The 19,546-nt window shown below is 53.3% G+C and overlaps 1 protein-coding gene across 4 annotated transcripts in view; it reads left to right on the forward strand.

Moving 5' to 3' along the window:
• The first annotated feature begins 2,663 nt into the window (after window positions 1-2,663).
• The window catches only part of PIK3R5 (phosphoinositide-3-kinase regulatory subunit 5), a 61,962-nt gene continuing 45,079 nt past the window's right edge, over window positions 2,664-19,546 (forward strand). For 3 of the 4 annotated variants that reach the window (XM_064675640.1, XM_064675643.1, XM_064675644.1), the window contains exon 1: window positions 2,664-2,757. The gene's annotated coding sequence lies outside the window, so the exon portion shown is untranslated. Of the gene's footprint in view, window positions 2,758-18,612; window positions 18,787-19,546 lie in introns of those variants that run through there. The other variant, XM_064675642.1, reaches the window with a different exon arrangement.

The raw sequence follows: 19,546 nt of genomic DNA on the forward strand, positions 1-19,546 counted from the left end.
TTCTCTGCAGAAATCACTTTCTATCACCAAAAGGGCTTAATTACTTTGCTCTTCTCCCAGCCCAATGTTTTTATTATTTGCTTTGGTGTCACTTGTGGAAAAATGACTTTTATATTTAACTACTTTGTCTTTATCCCTGTGTTGTCTTTCGAGCATCTCTGGAGCAAAGGTGGTGTCCCCCGAGCATCTGGAAGCAGTGATGTGGCCAGATCTCTGCCCTTTAATTTGCACTGATGTGGGCTTTTATGTGGAGTTAGCTGGAACTCACAGTTTGATATTTGGGTCTTTTTACTTTGCCACATCAGCTGTGGAGGGACAAAGCAGATCAGGTGAGGACAAAGGCAGAGCGGTGCTGACAGCCCACGCTGCTGTGGAGCTTGTCCGTCAGAACCGGCTGTTTCCACGTTTTCCCTGGCGGAGGCAGCTGACCTCAGGTCAGCGTTTCACATCACGTGCCTCGGCGTGTTTACTCCGATACCGAGAACCCAAAGATCCAAACAAGCGTGTTGTCAGCGCAGCCTCAGCTTCCTCCTCCCGGCGGGGGCTGCTGGGCAGCCCGAGGGAGGAGCTGAGCTGCGGCGCCGTGCGATGAGATGAGATGGGTGAGGTGAGACGAGCCGGCAGCTGCCGTGTGCTCCGCGGCACCGCGCAGGCTGCAGCTCCCTCCCTGAGCTTTGGCATCGCCGTCGGTGCCACCGCAGCCACCCTGAATGCAGCCCTGCCCCGTGGGTGGTTGGGCAACTGGGGATGCCACTGCTCTTCTCCGTGCAACCCCTGAAAGCCACCACCTGGGACCACCTCCCGCTGCCCTGCTGTCATCCTGGAGCGTGGCACCAGCATCCCGAGGATCCCCTGAACTCAAACGAGAACAACTGAGTAATGAGGAGTGCAGTGCCCTGCTCCGAGGAGATCCCATGAGCACGCTGGTGTCGACATCCCTTGGAGGTGCCTCTGCTCCAGAGCCCTTTCCCCGAGTGGCTGCTCCAGCCTGGTGGCTGCCACGCTGCTGTTTGTCACTCTTGCCCCTGCAAGCTGGAGCCTCCTTGGTGGTGGCTGGGGCACCTCCCTGTGCTCCTCCGCTTCCTTCCGCCGGCACGAGCCCCCCCCAGCCCCCGTGTGCGGTAACTTCCTGAGCTGCACCGTGCCCCCAGGAGCAAAACAAGCAGCTCCCAGGGCGTCAGGTGGGGAGGGCACGGGATGGGAGGGGACGCGCTGCAGCCCCGACACCCAGAGAAGTTTGACCTCCGCAGCTTTAGCTCTTCAGACGTGTCCCAATTCCTCCAGTTCAGGGATACGGCCTAAAAAGCTGGGTCTGAAATGAGCAGGTGGGAACAGGGCAGAAGGGATGGGAAAGATCAGACTGGCACCCTAAATCCTGAACGCAGCCCTTAAAGTTCGCATGAGGAGCCCAAGCCCAGAGGAGCTGTGGCACAAAGCCCGCTCCACCGGAGTATTCGGCTGTTTGCCGGGGCAGTGCCTTGGGGCAGGTGTCACTGTAACTTAGACACCAGACTTTCCCCGTCCTGCTATTTTTGCTGCCAGAGAATTTCTTGTGAATTGCTGGTCCCGCTCAGCTGGGGAAGGCCAAGCCCATGTCCCGGCCGCAGAGGTGTCACCTGGCGCAGGGCGGAGCGCGCTTTGCACGGCGGGTGGTTGTGTCAACGGGTCACCAATTAAAGGGGATTTTGGCTCTGACTGGGTTTGCTTTTTTAAAATTCACTGGAATCTCACTGTGAAACCCCATATCTATTTTGGCCCCTGAGCAGCTTTCGAGTCTCGGAGCGTCGGTGGCAGCGGTCACTCTCTTCTGAAAAACCAGAACCCGCAGAGGAACCCGCAGGCAGGTTCTTGCCCTTCCTGCGGCACCATCCGGGCCGGATCCGGCCACAAGCCCCGTGCACAGATGGGCCAGCAGGGAGACATGGGGGCCAGTGCTGCCAGCGATGGAGGTGGCACAGGCCCTTTCTCAGGAGCAGGCTTGAAGGCAGCAGGAAAAGGCCATTCCCAGGTGCCACCAGAGCAGACATGACTCCAGTCTGGTGTCACTCAGCCTGAGCTTTGCACTGTCACGGACATGCTGAGGGTTTTCCCAGCAAAGATGGGGTAAAAGGCTGCATAGGGAAGGAAGGAAAACAAACTCACATAATGCATAGGATGGAGGCATGAAGAGAAGGAGAGAGGGATGGAGGAATGGAGAGGTGGATGGCAGGAGGAAAGACAGATGGATGCATGGAGGGAAGGGTGGAGGGTTGGAAAGGTGCATGGATGAAGGGAAAGAAGGAGAGATTGATGGAGGGATGGGTAGATGGATGAATAGAAGGAAGGTGGGAGGGATGGATGGATGGATGGGTGGCAGAATGGCAGGAGGGATAGGTGGAGGGGTGGACAACGGAAGAGTGAAGAGTGGAAGGCAAAGTGGTGGGGGGACAGACGGGTGTCACGATGGATGAGGGGATGACTAGCTGGATGAGCAGCAGGATAGTGGTAGGGAAGGAGGAAGCGGAGATGGATGGGTGAAGGGACGGAGGGAGGGAGGGCTGGAGGGCTGGGTGGGCGGAGGAAGGGGTGGGCGGAGGGCAGGTGGAGGGGGCGCGGCCGGGGCGGGGCGGGCGGTGCACATGTGCGGGGCGGACCCGCCGCCAGCCCCGCCCGCCCGTCCCGGTGCTGCCGGTGCCGCCCGGCGCGGAGCGGAGCCCGGCGGGGCAGCCCAGCCGAGCCGAGGATGGGCAGGGAGCCCCGGCCGCAGTCACCCCCCAGGTGGGAGAGCCGCGGTGTCTGTGTGACGGGGCGGGGGGGCCGCGCACGCCCCGAGCGCGGCGTGACCGGGTGTCCGTGGGAGCGGGGGCTCTGCAGAGCTGCTGCACGTGGTGGGCGAGCGGATGCGTTCCTTGTGTTCCCGGGGTGTCCATGTAACCGGGGGCACCCCGTGGGCTTGGGGGGTTAGTGTACTTGGGAGAGCAGAGGCCCCCGGACTGTATAATTCGGGGTGTCCAAGTGACAGGAGGGCGACTGAAGGCAGTGTAATGGAGAGGTCCCGTGCGAGTGGAGGCTTCACTTAAACCCACCAGTGGGGTGTCATCGGCCTTGCACCCTTGGAAGGGGCACCCTGACTCACCTCGGGGTCCCCGTGCGGGTGGTCCGTGGCCGGCCGTGCCCCGGCCGGGAGGAGCCGGTGTCACCCGCGGGTGGGGACGGGCCCCGCTGCTGTGACTCATTTCTGGACTCTGTGTTTGTTTTCCTCTGCGCCGCCCCACGGAGCTGCTGCTCGGGGCCCAGGTGTAGGGCCCTGCCCGCCCCAGGGGACCACCCTGCCGGGGCTGGGTCCCCGGGAAATCCCGGGGGCTCTCCGCTCCCTGCCTGGAGTTTCTGCCGGGCCGCTGGCAGGGTGGGGTGGCAGTGAGTCACCCCGGGGCACTGCGGCAGGAGCTCTTCCCCAGGCTGGAGGGACCCGAGGGTCACGAGTCTCCTGTTGCTCCCATCACCCTTAGCTGGGTCTCCACAGCCCAAGGGGGCTGAGATGTAACCCCAGGGAGGGCTCTGTTTTGGCAACAGGATGTGGTTTGGGATGTGACAAGCTCAGCAGAGTGTCATCCCTCCAGCATCGGAGCCTGGATGTGCGCCAGCCCTGAGATGTCCCCGTGCTGCTTCATGCATCAGCCTGTGCTGATAGGTGTGCCTGCAAAGGAGCATCTTCCATCAGGTGCCTCTGTGGCCTTACGGTGTCACCAGTGGCTCCTGTTTAGTGCCCAGCCCCAGCCTGGCCTCCTGCCACACTCGTTTCTGCACCGGCCTCCCCGAGAGGATGTTTAGCTGCTTTGGTCGGTGTAAACCCTGAGGGAGGAAAAGGCTTGGCTGATTCAAATCACTATCGAAAGCGGGAGAAAAGAGATTTCAGACCTTTGTTTTCATGTTTATTACGACCTGGCTGCTGTCACCCCAGCACTCCTTAACTTTGCAAAGGGCTGGTTTCGGGGCTGCTGCTGCTGTCAGTGCAGTGAAACCCTGCTCAGGCAGCTGCAGGCTGGTGCTGCTCATGCTGCTCCTGCTGGAGGGGCTGGTGCTGCTTGCCCTGATGCTGAAGGGGCTGATGCTGAACAGCTGCAATTTATTTAGTTTTTCCATTTAGATTTGTTTTCTAAATCTTGGTTTGATGCAAACTCCAGGGATATGCAGGATGTCAGTGCTTTAATTTTCCCGTGTGTCAGAAAGGTCTTGTTGGTTTTGTGTTTGTTTTTTTTTTCTTTTTCTTGTTCAAAGCAAAACTTGGAGGGAGTTGCAAATTGTTTCCGAAACATGATTGCAAAGTGGTTCGGAGCTCTGAGTGTTGCTCAGATTAGAGGTTAAATGTGGAAAGGTGAGAAGATAACGAGCGAGAGCCTGGCAGTGATGGTTGCAGTGGTTGCATCCCTCAGTTACAGTGACTACGGAAGGTTGGAGGGCTCAGGTGATGCTGGGTGTGTCCATTGGGCTGGGGATGCTCTGCAGGGAGGCAGCTGAGTAGAGCCAGGCCTGCTGCACTGGGAATCTGGGATGTGGCCAGCTCCATCTTCGTGATGTGCTGCCGAAATAAAGCATGGGGAGCTCATTGCTGTGCCTTCCTTGGCATCCTGTGGCCGTCACTGTCCTGCTCCCTGCAGTTCTGCAGCCTGGTCAGGGGTGGGAAAGGGGATGAGAAGTGTTGGAGATGCTTGTATGGAGGGAAAACCTGGAATAGTGGTGTGCACTGATTTAGGGAGGAGGTTAGGGCTCCTCACCGCCAGCCCCACATCTCTGGTGCTGTAGGATGGTACAGCTGGCTCATCCCTCCTCCCCTGTGGGGATCAGGGCATCCCAACTGGGAGAGAAACAGAGCAAACCTGACACTGTGTGCTTTTTGCCAAATGTGAAAATGAAGATGTAAATTTTGTGCTGAGAAAGAAGAACTGAGTGCCATGGAAGGCACTGGCAGGGGCACTGTCCGCTGCTCCATCAGGTCGAGCTGCTCCAGGGGGATGAGCTCCCCGTGCTGCAGCAGCCCTCGGGGCTGAGGGATGCCAAAAGTGGTGCTCTGGCTGTGCTGGGGACCAGGGACAGCCACTCAGTGGCATGGGGACCTTGCCATGCTGCAGCTCACCCTGGAGTAGTTTCAACTTCTCTTTTTTGGGTGCCTGCTGAGCACGACGGGGCTGCCCATTTTTGCGTGGTTATTTTGCAAGTGGAAAATGGTGCATGAGTGTGCCGGGGAAAGCCACTCAGGTGAGTGCCCTGAGGTTGGCTTTGAGCAATGGGAGGCTCCTGCTGTGTCTGAACTCTGCTCCCATCAGTGCTTTGAACTTCCAGGGGGCAGTAGGTGAGAGGATGGGGAGGGGAAATGAGGTTCCTAAGGAAGCTGTGCCCCCACTCCCTGCGGGCATTGCACTGTTGCCCAGCAGGTCTGTCCTTGCTGCAGTTCTGTGCTTTGCTGTTTTGGGCTGGAAATGTCACTCTTGACTGCAGAGGAGGAAAACATGACCTGTGGGTGCATTCCAGGCTCCATAGCTGCAGTTCATGCTCTTTCCCTCCTCCCTGCGAGACTTCCCTAAGAGGCTCAGTATTCCAGGACTCCCCATCCTTGCCCTATCCCTCATGTCCAGAGGCAGCATGAAGACATTTTTGTAACCAATCCTTTGCGAGGGTCCCACCCATCCAAAGCCATCACTGGGGTCTCCAGGTGACCTCTGCCACCCACCTAAGGTTGCGTTCACCTTGTGTTGGGTCAGGGTTGTTTGGTGACGTGGGTGTGACACACCCGAGGATCCCCTGAACATTCCCCTGTGCCGCAGCCTGGAGGGTGGACAGGACCTGTCACCAGTGCTGGCACCCTGCCCCCATCACCAGGGTGGGAACCTGGGGGGTGGCTGCATCTCCCGAGCGCCTTTCCCAGCACGGACACCGAAAACCCACGTCCCTGTTTTTCTGATCTCGTCTCTGGCCGCCAATTAGCACGACGTGAGAACTTGTCTCCCTGATGACGTGCCCGTGTGACTCCTCGGATGCTTTAATTGCCGGGTTTTCAGCAGCCCGGCTGCTGAAATGGTGATTGTTGTGATTGTTGTGCCGTGCAGTAACTAAAAGATGCAGCTCTTTGGCGAAGCCTAATTAGGAAATAGGGACACTGTTGGGAATGGCTCTGTGATGCGATTTTCCTAATGAAAGCTACTGAATAGGCAGCCTTGTAATGAAGAACAGACTCGCAAGGGCACTGCCAATTGCTCTTCTCTAGTGTTAATTTTGTATTTCCTCCCCATTGTTTCTAATACCCTCTTGGAAAAGCTTGAAGATAAAATGCTTTATTTTCTTACGCCTCGTATCCTGTTTGGCAAGCAGCGATTATAGCATGTACATCTGGAATACATGAGTGGCCAGGCATGAGCTCCTTCAGACTTGTTAATCTCTGATTTCAAGGTCTGCCACTGGAAAAAAAAAAACCCACCACGAAAATAAAGCAACTTCAGCTTGCAGATGATCGACTCCCTCATGGTGTGGCACAGCAGGAGATGCTTGGCTGAGGTGGCAGATGTGAGGCTGGAGAGAGCTGGCTCTGAGTGATGCCCCGAGGAGCACAGTTCGTGTGGAAGCAGCGTGATGGGGTTTCGTGGTTTCATCTCAGCTGTCCTCTCCTCACAGGTGCTGTGTTTAACCTGCTGCATCTGAGAGTTCACCCAGGTTTGAGGCTCCTGCTGGTAAGGCAGAGCCTGGAGGTTGGATCCTGCCCGGGGCAGCTGTGGCTGAGCACTCCCACCTGTGCCACACCGTTCCCGGAACAGGGCTGGAGAGCCCTCCGGTGTGCCCGGGGAGGAGCAGGCTCTGGTGCTCCCTCCCCAGCTGTGCCGAGCTGGCCAGGCAGTGAAAAGGCCTGCAGATGTTTTTAGCCAACAGATGTGAGCATGAGCCTCTTGCTGAGCTAAAAGGGGAATAGGAAAACACTACCTGGCTGGGTGGTGTGGTGCTGTGACAGTTATCAATGACTGTGGGTGCCGCAGGGACACCACCTGTGTTTGTAAAGAGAGACAGAGATGGGACTTGGCTTTCCCTCAATTTGTTTAATTGCCCAAAATTCCCACAGTGCTTGGGGTGAGAGCAGCTCGGGTGCTCCTAAAATGCTGCTGGTCCTTATTTTGGGGTGGGTTTAAGCAGAAGTGAGCGGAGCCTGGCATGAGCAGCTCATGTGATGAGGGTGGCTGGAAATGGAAGGACACGCTGGAGCGTCGTCCCCCCGGTCACGCCGCTCACTGCCCGACGCTGCTTTGTCTGGGCAGGAAGAGCTCAGCCTCAACCTGATCTTGTGACTGTCCTTAGCAGCTGATGGGGTAGGGAATTTGTCATCTTTTTTATCCTGCGTTGGGGGTTTTCGTGCAGTCACATCAGGGCATTTTCACTCCTGTGTCCGTGCCTGTTCTGTGGACAAGGGTATGGTTGGTGTGTGCACACTTTAGGAAAGATGCTGTTGTTTTGAGCCTGCAGAAGTGTTTTTCATCCCTTCCACAAAGGCCCATTCTTTGTTGTCTCAAATTAGGATGAAACGCTTCCCCTTTCAGCTGCTTCCCCCCTTGCTCGATGTCTATTTAAACCCTCAGCCCAGAGGCTTCTCGGCAAACAAGCTCTCATCCTTTCAGGTGGCATTTCCCTTTTCTCATTGTTTCTGGCAATCTGTACATGTGAAACTTCACAAATGTTTCTTCATTCTCGGTGTCTTTGTGTTGATAAACCTCATAAATGGGCACACACACCACCCACAGCCTCCCCCTGCCTGGTGCAGTCACAGCATCCCTCAGGTGCAGAGGCGACCGAGCAAACTCCAGCCTGGCAGACCCATCCCTGCTGCTCCTCATCCAGCTGTGTGAATCCTGCTTATCTGAGGGAGTTTCTGCTTGAGGTTTGCCTCCCTGGATCAATTAGCTGGGTTGCAATCAAGGCCAACAAGTCCCCAAAGGGCTGCTCATTAAATGGAAATTTGTTCCCAGATGGATCTGGTCTGAATGCCGGTGGGTGCTAATCCTTTAGGGAACTGGGATGGTGTGAAGGAATGGCTCTGTGGGTCTAAATCTGCTTTTGCTGGCACAGAGCACACCAGAGCCTGGGGATCTCTGTGGCCCTGAGCTGCCAGATGGTGGTGCAGGGTTGAGAAGTGATGGCAGGATAGCGAGTATTAAACAGCATCCCACCTGCTCCTTGTGGCCTCCAACCAGAACATCACCACAAGGGTGATTTTTTTTTTTTTAGGATGAAGGGAACAGCCTTTGACTGGGGAAACTGTATGCTTACAGTCACCATCATGCCAGTTCCCAGGAGCTTGGCTCCTCGGGAAGAGCTGGGATGAAGGACTGGCCTTGTCCCTGTCCCGTGATGCTCCTGCCCATCGTGGGAGGGACCAGGGGCTGGAAGGGGTTCAGGCTCCATGAGCTGCTGCACTCCTTGCTCCTGTGACACGTGCCTGGGGGGGCTTTGGGGACTTGCTCTGCGTGTGAGAACCACCAGGTTGGAGGCACTTCACAGGTGGGCTGCTCTTGGTGCTGCTCGTGGCTGTCATGTCACTGAGCCAGGGGGAGGGGATGGACAGTCATGGATAGGGCCTTCATGTGGAGAAGGGGATGCCTCTTGGCTTGTTTTCTCTATGGATTTTTGGGCTGATAGGGATGTAGCTCTGATGGCTGTATTAGGCCAGCCCAAAGCATGGTCCAGCTCAGGGTTCTGCCCTCAGGCTTGGACTTTGCTCACTGCAGTGGGACTGGCCCAGGCTCTCCAGTCCCTGCAATCTTCCCTCTGTGCACCTGCCCTTCTTCACATCTGCAGGTTTGGCACATCTGGGATGCAGCAGTGGCCTCCAGCACTGAGTCTGCTTCTTCCCAGAGGTGAACACTGGGTTTGGAAAGGTTTCAAGTCCTGGGCTCACTGTTCTCCTCTCAAATGTAAATGTGAATGCTGCCCTGCTGTCTGTGCTGTTGGTTGTCTGAAGGTGCTCAGGGGATGAACAGGTGGGGTTGGTCACTATTGGGGGGGTGCCCACCTCTCCTTGGGCTGTCTCCTTGTTTGGACACTTCCTTTCTTCTCGCTGACTGTGATGGTGGTGCTGTGGTTGTATTGAGTCCTCTGGTCAAAGTGACCCCTGTGGGAGCTTGGGAAGTGTGTGTGAATCTCAGCCTCACTTGCCCTTGGCCCGAGGGTGATGGGGAACAGCCAAAAATGTCCTTGCCATCATCTGTCTTTTGTGGTGCTGCAGCCAGCGGTGCTGGAAGTAAATTGAAGGTTTTGGGCAACCAAGCCAGGGACTGAAAAGGCTCCTGGGTTCCCAGCAGGGCCTCCACAATGGCAGGAAGCAACTTCTAAAGCTTCCTTTGGATACACAGGGCCTTGGGGGAAAGATTTACTTGCTTGTTTATGCTGTAAGTTAATCTATTTAGTAGGTTTGGCATTAAAGCTCACAAAAAGCCCTCAGAAATGGTCACGCTGCTTGTTTGTTGGGCTTTGTCTCTCACTTACTTTGTTTCACAGCTGGAGTAGTTAAGCAGAGACAGAGCCAATTGAAATCTGACTGTGTAAACTTGTTTTTCCAAATAGGCTGAAGGAATTAACACCAGCTCTCACTGTCTCTCATCACAGGGGAGCTGTGGGGGGAAGGCAGTGTGGGGCAGGGGTTGGGTCCCCTCTGGGAGGGATCCTTGTGCTCTGTGCCACCTTGCTGGCATGTTGGATGGGGATGGTCCCTGGCTCTACTCTGGCTAGTTTTTGCAAAAGGAAAAACCAACAAACCCAAACCAACCCCCAAACAACCCAGCACCCCTCCCTGTGAGCCTCTGTAGCAGAGTAAGGAGCAACATGACATGGTTTTTTAGGGGGGGTGAGAAGTCTTGGGAAGAGTTTGGAGTGGCACAGAAAAGTGCTGGATCAATGGAACAAAGAGTGGGTGATGAGAGTTTTTCATGATATCTCAGTATCACTGTTTCCCCTTGTGTTTGATGCTATCCTGAATACAATAGTGCCATCCATATGTAACCTTGCACTGTAAAAATGGAATTTTCCCCATGGACCATGTCCAAAGAAGCCCCACGTACACAGAAGGTGATGTAGGAAGCACAGGGGACAGCTGGGGTTGAGGTCTGTGCCTACAGCAGTAGGTGCTGGGCTCCCTCCCAGGCTGAACAACATTTCCTTGCAGCATCTTCATCTTGGGAGGGAGCCCAGCACCTGCTACATGTGGACATAGACCTCACCTCCAGGTGCCCACATGCTTTTGGGAGGGTGTCTCCTGCTGAGCATGGAGATACCTTGAGTCTTATCACCTTTACCTCATGTGAGTGGCCATAAGACCCTTCAAACAGGGATGTCTCCTCGTGGTCTGTCCACCAGGCTGAACAGCCACCCTGGGAAGTGTTGGGAGGGACTGTTTGATGCTGTCATGTCCTTCACTTCCTTCTGGGCAGGGGCAGCTTGGGCTGCTGCCTGTATTTTGGGAAACACCCTTTTTTCCCCCTCCCTAAATTCTGCACTTGCTGAATTTTTTTATTTTTTCCCCCGGTCCTCTCCTGTGACACCCAGCAACTTCTCTGCTGAACTTCCACCTTCCCTGAAGAGCAGCCCTGGAGTTTCCATCCTGCTGACAGCACCCAGCACCCTGCTGGGCTGTGACCAACACCGTGGGCATCTCCAGCCTAAATCTTCTTGGGCTTGAGAGAGAGCTTGTAACTGACTGTGATGTTGGGTGAAACTTCAACCTTTATTAATCTTGTGATAAAGACTGATAGAAGCTAAAATTGACACTTGCATCATGTGGCCAGGGGTTTTCATAATTGGTGCCAGGAACAAGTACATTTCCTCTCTGAAAAGTGAGTATATAAAACTGATCTTCTCTTACTCAGATCAGATGTGTGTCATTGCTGTTGGGGTTTTTTTTTGAGGAGAAAAGGGCTTTTCTTACCCTGGCTGAGTTTTGCCAATCTGACGCAGCCCATTGAGTGGTCGTGGGTGAGGTTGGGGTTGTTGATGTCCTGGGTGACCTCTCCACACCCATCACAGGCTGGCTGAGAGCCCTGTGTGGATGCCAGGCAGGTGTGGAGGTGTCCCTGGCTGCCTGGCACTGGTGGCAGAGCTGCTTTTGCTGATGAGAGCAAGAGGAGAGGAGATGGGCTTTGACTCTGCTCCTGGCCAGAAAGCAAAGCCTGGGCTGCTGAAACCTGCCAGCTTTGGTCTGGTGGGTCAGAGGGTGAGCAAAGTGCTGATGGAGGGGAGATAAAGAGCCCAGGGTAGGGCTGGCATCCCCCCCTCCTCCCCTTTTGTTTTTTTTTCTTTTCAGAAAGTTACTGTTAACATCAAGATGTACTTTACAATGATGAAACCCGAGAAATTACCACAGACTCTGTAGCTGCTCATTTGCCTCAAGGCAGGAGGACTGAAAAGGCAATGGAGTGCAGACTGGAAGGGCCCTCAGGACTGGAAACACTGCTGAGGGTCCCTCCCTGGCCTTGGGACAGGGAATATGTTCCCTCTGTCATTCTTTCTGAGTCTCTTCCTGCTTGTTCTGCCTTCAAGTACTTGGGCACAGATAAGTCTCCTCCTCTTTACAGCAGCCTTTCTGTGACTAAGTTCATCCCATTTCCCACCTCCTGCAGACCAGAGCATATTTTCTCCCCATGCTTCAATTTGAACCTTGTCCTTCACCATCTCCAGGAATGGGACTTCTGCAGTTTCCTTCAGAAACCACTGCAAAAAATAATTGACTTTATTCTAAAGCATCAGGGAGAAACATCCCTCCCTGTGCCTTTCACTTCCCAAAGGCTGATAATTGAACCATACAAGAGTGTTGTGTCACAGGAGCTAAAAATAATGGAATATGGAGATGAAGAGTGCCAGTGGTGAGAGCGTCTCTGATGGAAAGGACCTGCAGTGAGTCACTGGGGTTGCAGACAGAGAAATGTCATTTTGGAGGAGAGAAGGTACCACAGCAACTGTTCTTAGTGGGACTAATTTAGAGATTTGTATTTCTCAGCATCAAAATACATCGTGGCTTTAAAGGGGTAGCGAGTGGAATTCCCCCATTGTCTGTTTGTCAAGAACACACCAGATCCTGTCCTGAAAAATGGTAATTGTAAAAAAGAAGGTTTTAAAAATAAGTCAAGAGGAAGTCTCAGTTTGCAGAATGGCTGGTGGGGAGGTTCACAGGCAGTTCTGTGCTGGACACTGGTGCTGATGTGGTTTCAGTTTCCCCTAAACACTGTGCTGGGGTCTGGTGCTGGTTGTGGTCTCCACGTAGTCACCCTGTTCTCACTGCCACCTCCTAACAAGGGAGTCACTCACTTACAGAGAGTCCCAGAATAGTCTTCAAGTGTCTTCAGCTTGTGTGAGTCTCTCATAACATCACAGGCTGCTTCTGTTCCTCAAGGAAATGCATCGTTAGAATTTGATTAGAGATTAGGAAGAAATTGTTCCCTGTGAGGGTGGGGAGGCCCTGGCACAGGTTGCCCAGAGAAGCTGTGGCTGCCCCATCCCTGGAAGTGTCCAAGGGCAGGTTGGACAGGGCTTGGAGCAACCTGGGCTGGTGGAAGGTGTCCCTGCCCATGGCAGGGGGTGAAATGAGTTGGGCTTTATGGTCCCTTCCAACCTAAATCTTTCTGTGATTCTTGACATCTCCTGTTGTCTTCTGCTGTCCAGCATTAAGGAGGGTGGGTGCTGTGCCCCCACTGCAGGTTTGGTACCCAAATGCTGAACCCAGAATCCACAACTGCTGAGCTGCTGCAGTTGTCATGCTCTTCCAACAGTTCCCATGAGACCCCGGGACTGGAAAAGGGGGTCTCCTTTGTTTGCATCCCACACCTTCACTTGCTGCCAGCACTGCTGATGGGGAAGGTGGAAGTGATGCAGCAAAACCAATACATCCATGTTGTAATCCAACACTTGTTCACCTTGGCTGGATTGCACATTACTGAGACTCCTTTTCTCTTACTTTATCCGACTGCAGCTAATGCTGCACAGGGGCAGACTGAAAGGATCAGAGGGGTTTTGTGTGAGCCCTGAGAGTCTCCTGAGCTGCACGTGGTCTCCTTGAAGTTGATCCCATGGTATCTCCTGCAAATGACTAACTGCTGTGAGTTCTTGCTAAAACTAGAACCAGTGCATTGCTCTGGACTTGTCCTGGTGTGACCAGAAGCTGAGCCTGGTGCAAACTCAACCCTTTGTGCTGTGTCTCCATCCAGCCCTTGCACTGTGTTTTGCAGTTGCTTTACCTCAGTGTCTCTGGTCAGGCTGAGAAGGAGACTGTTTTTCCTGCTTCATTCAAGTGAAAATAAGCTCCTAGAAATGAACTCCCTGGAGCTGGAGCCTGGTCAGTAATATTGTGATGAGAAGTTCATTACCAGGATGATCACATGGTGATGGTTTCACTCTGAAATCACTAAAATTTTGTTGTGGTTGGGTTTTGTATGTTTTAGGGCCAGCCCCACCTGCCTGTCAAACTTTTTCTTACTAAAAAAATGACTGAAAAATACTGACTCAAGAGAGGAGAGCCAGTGACAGCCCCAAACATCAGCCTTCAGGCAGGATCCTCCACGGGCAGTTGGATGCTGGAGCTTCCTCATTCCTCTGCCATCACTTCAAATCCTGCTCGTGTCAGTCAGCCTTGGCAGGGGGGGTGAGAGACTGGATCTTCCCTCCAGGAGGGATGGGGAGGTGCTTGGTTATAGACACAGGGCAGTTGATTTTAATAACCTCAGGGCACGGTCCATGACTGGGAATTGATGGGAATTTTGCCCCTGGCTGAAGAGCCAATGCAGGTTTGGTGTGGAAATGAGACCTGTGCTGCCCTGTCCCACACACTCTGGGCTCTTGGTGTCCACGACTATTTGTTGCCAGACCTCACATGCTCCAAAGAACTCTCTTATTTGTGTTTTCTGGATTATCAGTGCTCTACTGCAGTTGATCTGTGAAATAGCCCCACAAAAGTGACCTGAGGCAGTTTTGAAGTGCACATTCCATCTTCAAAGGTGGGAATAACTTGGAGCAGAGACTTCAGAGTGGCGCTTGTAGAGCTTTCTGGGACTGGTGGTTTTTGGAGAGCTGCTCACTCCAGCCTCTGGCACTCTTCCTCAGAGCTCACACCTGACTGTCCAGAAGTGGAACTCTAGTGAGGAATCCAGGGAATTTTCAGCAGAAAAAAAATCCCTTGTAAAAAAGTTGGCTTCTGCTTTTGTTTGCTATGAATTAAATTTGGGAGGGTGGGAAAGAAGTAAAGCTAAACTGAGTGAGTCTAATTGCAATTTCCATGTTCCCATTATTGCATTATCTGAGCTTCTTACAGGCTTTGAAACATTTGGTTGTGCAACTGCTGGCTAAGGAAGGAAGTGTGATTATTCCTGTTTTGCATGTGGGAAGCAGCTTAGGAGAATAAGGATGGGAGTTGCCTGGCTTAAGGATGCCTGCCTAAAAATTTAGGCCTCTAATTTAATTTAGTTTATGGGCCAGCCCTGAAGTGGGGTTCAAGCTGGATGGGTGAGCTGCCCTCCATAGCAGGTGCTCTCTCTGTCTGTAGAGGTTGATTTGTTTAGTCACCTCATTTTTGCATAGGTAAAGTTGGAGGCAATGAATCCTGCCCTGGGATAGACCCAGTGTGACCACGGAGCTTCACAGCAGAGCAAAGAGTTGAGGTGGATTTTCTGAAGTCACTGAATAATTTTTTTTTTTTTTAATTTGTGCCTTGGTCTCTATCAATTTGAGGGGCTCAGGATGATATTCCTGAAGTTCAGAGCCTTAATTACATCATTGTAAGAAATAAGCCACTAAGAGTTTTGGCTGGTCTGCTTTGCCTTGGTGTGTCGTTGGCTTTGCAGCAGGTTCAGGGTGTGAGGGACTTTCTTCATTTCACTGTGCACTTTTTTTTTTTTTGTACTGGTCAGAGCCCTTGTGGGGACACCAGCAGGGCTGCTGGGGATCCAGGGTGTTCAGAGAAGGTGTAAAACTCTGCCAGAAAGTCTGACTGAACAGTCACTGTGCATGTCAGTAGGAGAGCTGCCTCCAGCTCTGGGGGCCCAGCTCAGCAAGGACATGGAGCTGCTGGAGCAAGTCCAGAGGAGGCACCAAGATGATCAGAGGGATGGAGCAGCTCTGCTGGGAAGAAAGGCTGGGAGAGTTGAGATTGTTCAGCCTGGAGAAGAGAACCTTTGGGGTAACCTGACTGTGGCCTTCCAGGACCTGCAGGAGCTACAAGAAAGATGGAGAGAGACTGGACAAGGGGGCATGGCTTCAAACTGAAAGAGAGTAGAATTCGATTAGAGATTAGGAAGAAATTGTTCCCTGGGAGGGTGGGGAGGCCCTGGCACAGGTTGCCCAGAGAAGCTGTGGCTGCCCCATCCCTGCAAGTGTCCAAGGCCAGGTTGGACGGGGCTTGGAGCAACCTGGGCTGGTGGAAGGTGTCCCTGCCCATGGCAGGGGGTGGAATGAGTTGGGCTTTAAGGTCTCTTCCAACCTAAACCATTCTGTGTTTCTGTGAATAAGCTCCTCCTGGACCACAGCACAATGCACCTGACCATCCACAGCCAGCTCTGGACAGCTCAGCTGCAACTGAATCAACAAGATCAAGCATTTTGTAGGCAAGTCATGGCAGTTTTCTTCTTTAGATGATGGTGAGTGTCAGCTTGCTGTTGGTCTTGCATCCCCAGTGGTTCTCTCTCCCTCTCTGAGGAGCTGCACTTTGGGGATTGTTTGGAGGGGAGCTGCTTAATCCACTCACGTGGCAGGGCTGTCCTGCCCAGCAGTGTTAGACCTGCTGATACCTTCTCTTGGGCCTCTGCTCTGAGGCTGCAGCTGTTTCTTGCTACTGATGCTGTCTGTGTGTGCAGTGGGAAGTGTGGGAAGTCCTGTCCCAGCCTGACTTGCTCTGACACTTCCTTACCAATAACTTGTGCCCAGTGGAGGAAGCTCTGAGAGAAGAGAGGCTGGTTAGGGTGGGGCCAGGTTAAGAACTACTTGATGAATGACCTGAATGGCTCAGGAAAGTGAATCTGCCCATCTGCCTGACCAATGAACTTAAGACTTTCTCTAGTCATAACAAGCCATGAAAACAGGCAGCTCCATCCCTCAGATTGAAGGTACCCTGCCTGAAAGGCTGAAGCTGCAGGTGTCTGTTGAGGAGTATGAATGGCCACTGACACCAAAATGCTGAAAAATTTTCTTAGTGGTTCATCCCAGAAGAGCAAATGTTGACCTTCCCTTATTTCCTTTTTTCCCCAAGCCATCAGACTGCTGGACAAAGGCCCTTCAAACCCATGAGTTTCCCTCTGAGGACTGACTCAACATACCCATAGAGCCCCCTCTGAGTTTTGCTGTGAGGATTTGGTCCATCTGAGACAGTGAATTTTCCCCCTTTGCTCTGGGAAGTGGGAGCCCTTAAAGATGGCACATCTTGTGATGGCTCTGTGTGTTGTTTTCGCAGTAACTCCCGGGGAGGTGTAAATTATGGATGTTGTGTTCTGACCTTGTGACTGTTCCTATGCGTCTCCCTGCTAATTAATGCACTGTAATTCCGGTGCTAAGAGATACTACCTCTAAAAATACCTAGAGGTGCCTCTCTGGTGAGAAGGCTACGGAATGCTTTAAGACCTGATCCATTCTTTAGCTGTGCTGTAGCAAGCTTCTGGTAATGGGGCTTATCAAGCCCCCTTGGGGAAGGCATGCAGGAGATTTTGCCCTCTAAATGGGGGTGAGATTTCTATTGGTGTTAGCAGAAACCCAGGCTACTGTGGCTGTAAGGAAAGCCTTCTGTGTTTGGAGTGATGCTTGAGTCTGCCAACCAGACTGGAAAACAGACCCAAGCTGCCTGGGGCCAGTGTAAATCCTGGCCCTCATGCCCACACTGAGCAAATGAGGGGAAACTCTGGTGAGGAATCATAAAATCATTAGGATTGGAAAAGATCTCCAAGATCTTGAAGTCCAACCTTTGAATGAATACCACCATGCCAACTAAACCATGGTGGAAATGAGCAGAAAGAATATTTCCTTCAGAATTTGTCAGTGGTTGAGTTTGGCTCCTTTAGCATCAATGTGGGGAGAGTCCAGCTCCCTGGACATGCAGGGAGGAGTGGATATCTTGGCTCCCCTGGGTCTGCTCCTCCCCATCACAGGATGGTGCTGCATGGCCGTGGGAAGGGGCCAAGGGAACTGACCCCTTCAAACAAGGAGAGAAGGCCCCAGGATTGCTTGAGCCCGACTTAGCCACGTCTGCCATCATTTAGGGGAGCACAGAAAGTCATTGCTTGGACCTGGGCAGCTGCTTTCACGTGTGTTTCCTTCCCCAGCCCCTCCATGGCTGCCCAGGTGCCCTGCTGTGGTGTCTCACAGCCTGGTGAGTGCCAGGGGACACCGCAGTTATTTCTGACTGGGTCGTTTGTATGTGGTCTTTATTTTTGTATTTTCTTGAACACGACTGTTGGGTTTCCTGGAACTTGCTTGCCCCAAACCCGAGCCCTTTGCATGTTACGTTGCGCAGCGTGGCGGGTGCCGCCGGTGGCTCTCGGACGCGGCAGGAGGGTGAAATCATCGTCCAGAATAGGAAATGGTGGCACAACTTCCTCTGCCCCGGCTCCAAAGCACTTCTCCTTTTGGCACCAGCGGGCGGGAAGGTGAAGTAAGAAGATCTCTGTTGAAAATGCAGAAGTGCAGGTTGCTCTTGGAAACCATCTCCATGGGCAAAGCCCTCGCCCTGGCCGGTGAGGAGGGGGATGTTTCTGTGTGGATGGATTGAGCCGTGTGGGTTGTGGCTTCCTCCTCAGACGGGAAGTCTGCTCGGTGTGTAACGAGAGGCAGAGGGTGGGTGGGCTGCAGGCTCTGCAGTCCTCGCTCTGGACAGTTGCCTTCTCCTGTTCTGCCCTTGGGAACCAGCAGTCCATGTCCTCCCTTCCCCGTGCATTATCTCAGATGTCAGCCCTGCTCATGGAACACTAATCCCACAGATCCCACTTTCTGGGATGATCTGTCTTGTGCTGGAGACAGGGAGAGCCCTCATCCAAGCCCGAGCTGTGCTTGTGTGGATGTTGTTGGCTGTTCCCAGGGGGTGCTGCTGGGGAGGGATCAAGGCTGCCGGGGTTTTGGCTGGAATTTTCTTTGACCTCATTTGATTACTGAGTCCTGGGTGCTCAACAGTAGGGGAAAAAACACCACAGGGAAAGTAGCTTGTGCAAAAACACCTACAGCCAATACATTTCCAGAGACACAAATGACTTTCCAAGGTCACACGACAGATCCTGCAGTAGACCCTGAGCCTGAGAACGACTCGGCCGTGGCACAAGGCAGCTGAGGGGTGTGAGGGGGCGTGGGGGGAGGTGGGAGTGGACCCATGGGGAAAAGCAAAAGCAGTTAAGGGCATGCCATGGATGAAGATGACTGAGGGTCATCTCTGTCATGGGTCCCACAGACCACCACAGCAGATCTTTCCTCTTCCAGACTCTGCTGGGCACAGGATTTCTGCTGCAGCTGCTGGGGCTTTGGGGTGTCTGGTGGAAGGAAGAAGGAGCATCCCCACCAAGGAGAGCAGCCTGTGCACCTTGCAGCCCAACCTTGCTTCTGCTGGAGCAGGGTGTTCTCCGGCTGTTCAGAGAGAGGGTGAGGTTGGGAGGGGCTGGAAGGAAAGCTGTTGTTGGGAGTGTTGTGTGGAGAGGAGGTGCCATCATGAGGGAAGTGTCTGAGCATTGGCACTGAGAACAGGCAGAGCAGAGTGGCTGTGAATGGCACAACAGCTGGTGCAGGACCTCTTCCCAGACCTACCAGGGGTTTGCCCTGGCACCTTGGGTGAGTTACCTTTTCTCCTCTTGGCTTTTCTCAACCCTTTCTCCTGCCAAGGGCATGTTGGAGCAGCGAGTCCACATGTTTGGGGCCACAGCACAGGCTGCCACCCCCAATTCTGCCAGTGAAGGGGGATCAATAACTGACAGTGCTGGGCTGCCAGATGTCCTAGTGCAGAGGTGTTGTTCCTGTGAATTTTGCTTCTCCTACTTGAGCTCCCTTGCAAGAGGACTAGAGATAAGATTATGGAATACAGATAGCAGATTATGGAATATTTACATGGCAGAAATACCATGTACCCCAGAGGTACGAAGTTTGTAGCCCTGATTAGAAGGGTCTGTCCAGTCCTGTGTGTCACTGACATCTTCCAACATCACAAGGCTGTGATCTAGATCTGCTGGAGGACTGAGCTTCTACAAGTAGGGCTGTTCTACTCTATTCCAAGCTGAAATGGCCAGGCCCAGCGTCTGGGCTAAGACATATTTGATTTGGGTGGATTATAGAGTATTTTCAGGTTTGCCTTTCTTGCTGATATGAGAAGTTGTGGTTCAGCCTCTGTCGCTGGGTTGGGTTGTGAGTCTGAAGCCAAGACAAACGGCTGCAGGTTTGTGTCTGAGGTCACCTGCAGCCTGGGGAGCACCTGCCTGGTGACACCTCACCTTGGACTGGGGATTTTGTCTTTGAAAGTCAAAGCAATCCCAGAAGAGCCACCTCCATCCCCCGTGAGGGTGAAGCCCGTGGGAGTGCTGCTGAAGGGGTGGCTGCA

This window comes from Pseudopipra pipra, chromosome 19 (assembly GCF_036250125.1).
Source record: "Pseudopipra pipra isolate bDixPip1 chromosome 19, bDixPip1.hap1, whole genome shotgun sequence".
NCBI classification, from domain to species: domain Eukaryota; kingdom Metazoa; phylum Chordata; class Aves; order Passeriformes; family Pipridae; genus Pseudopipra; species Pseudopipra pipra.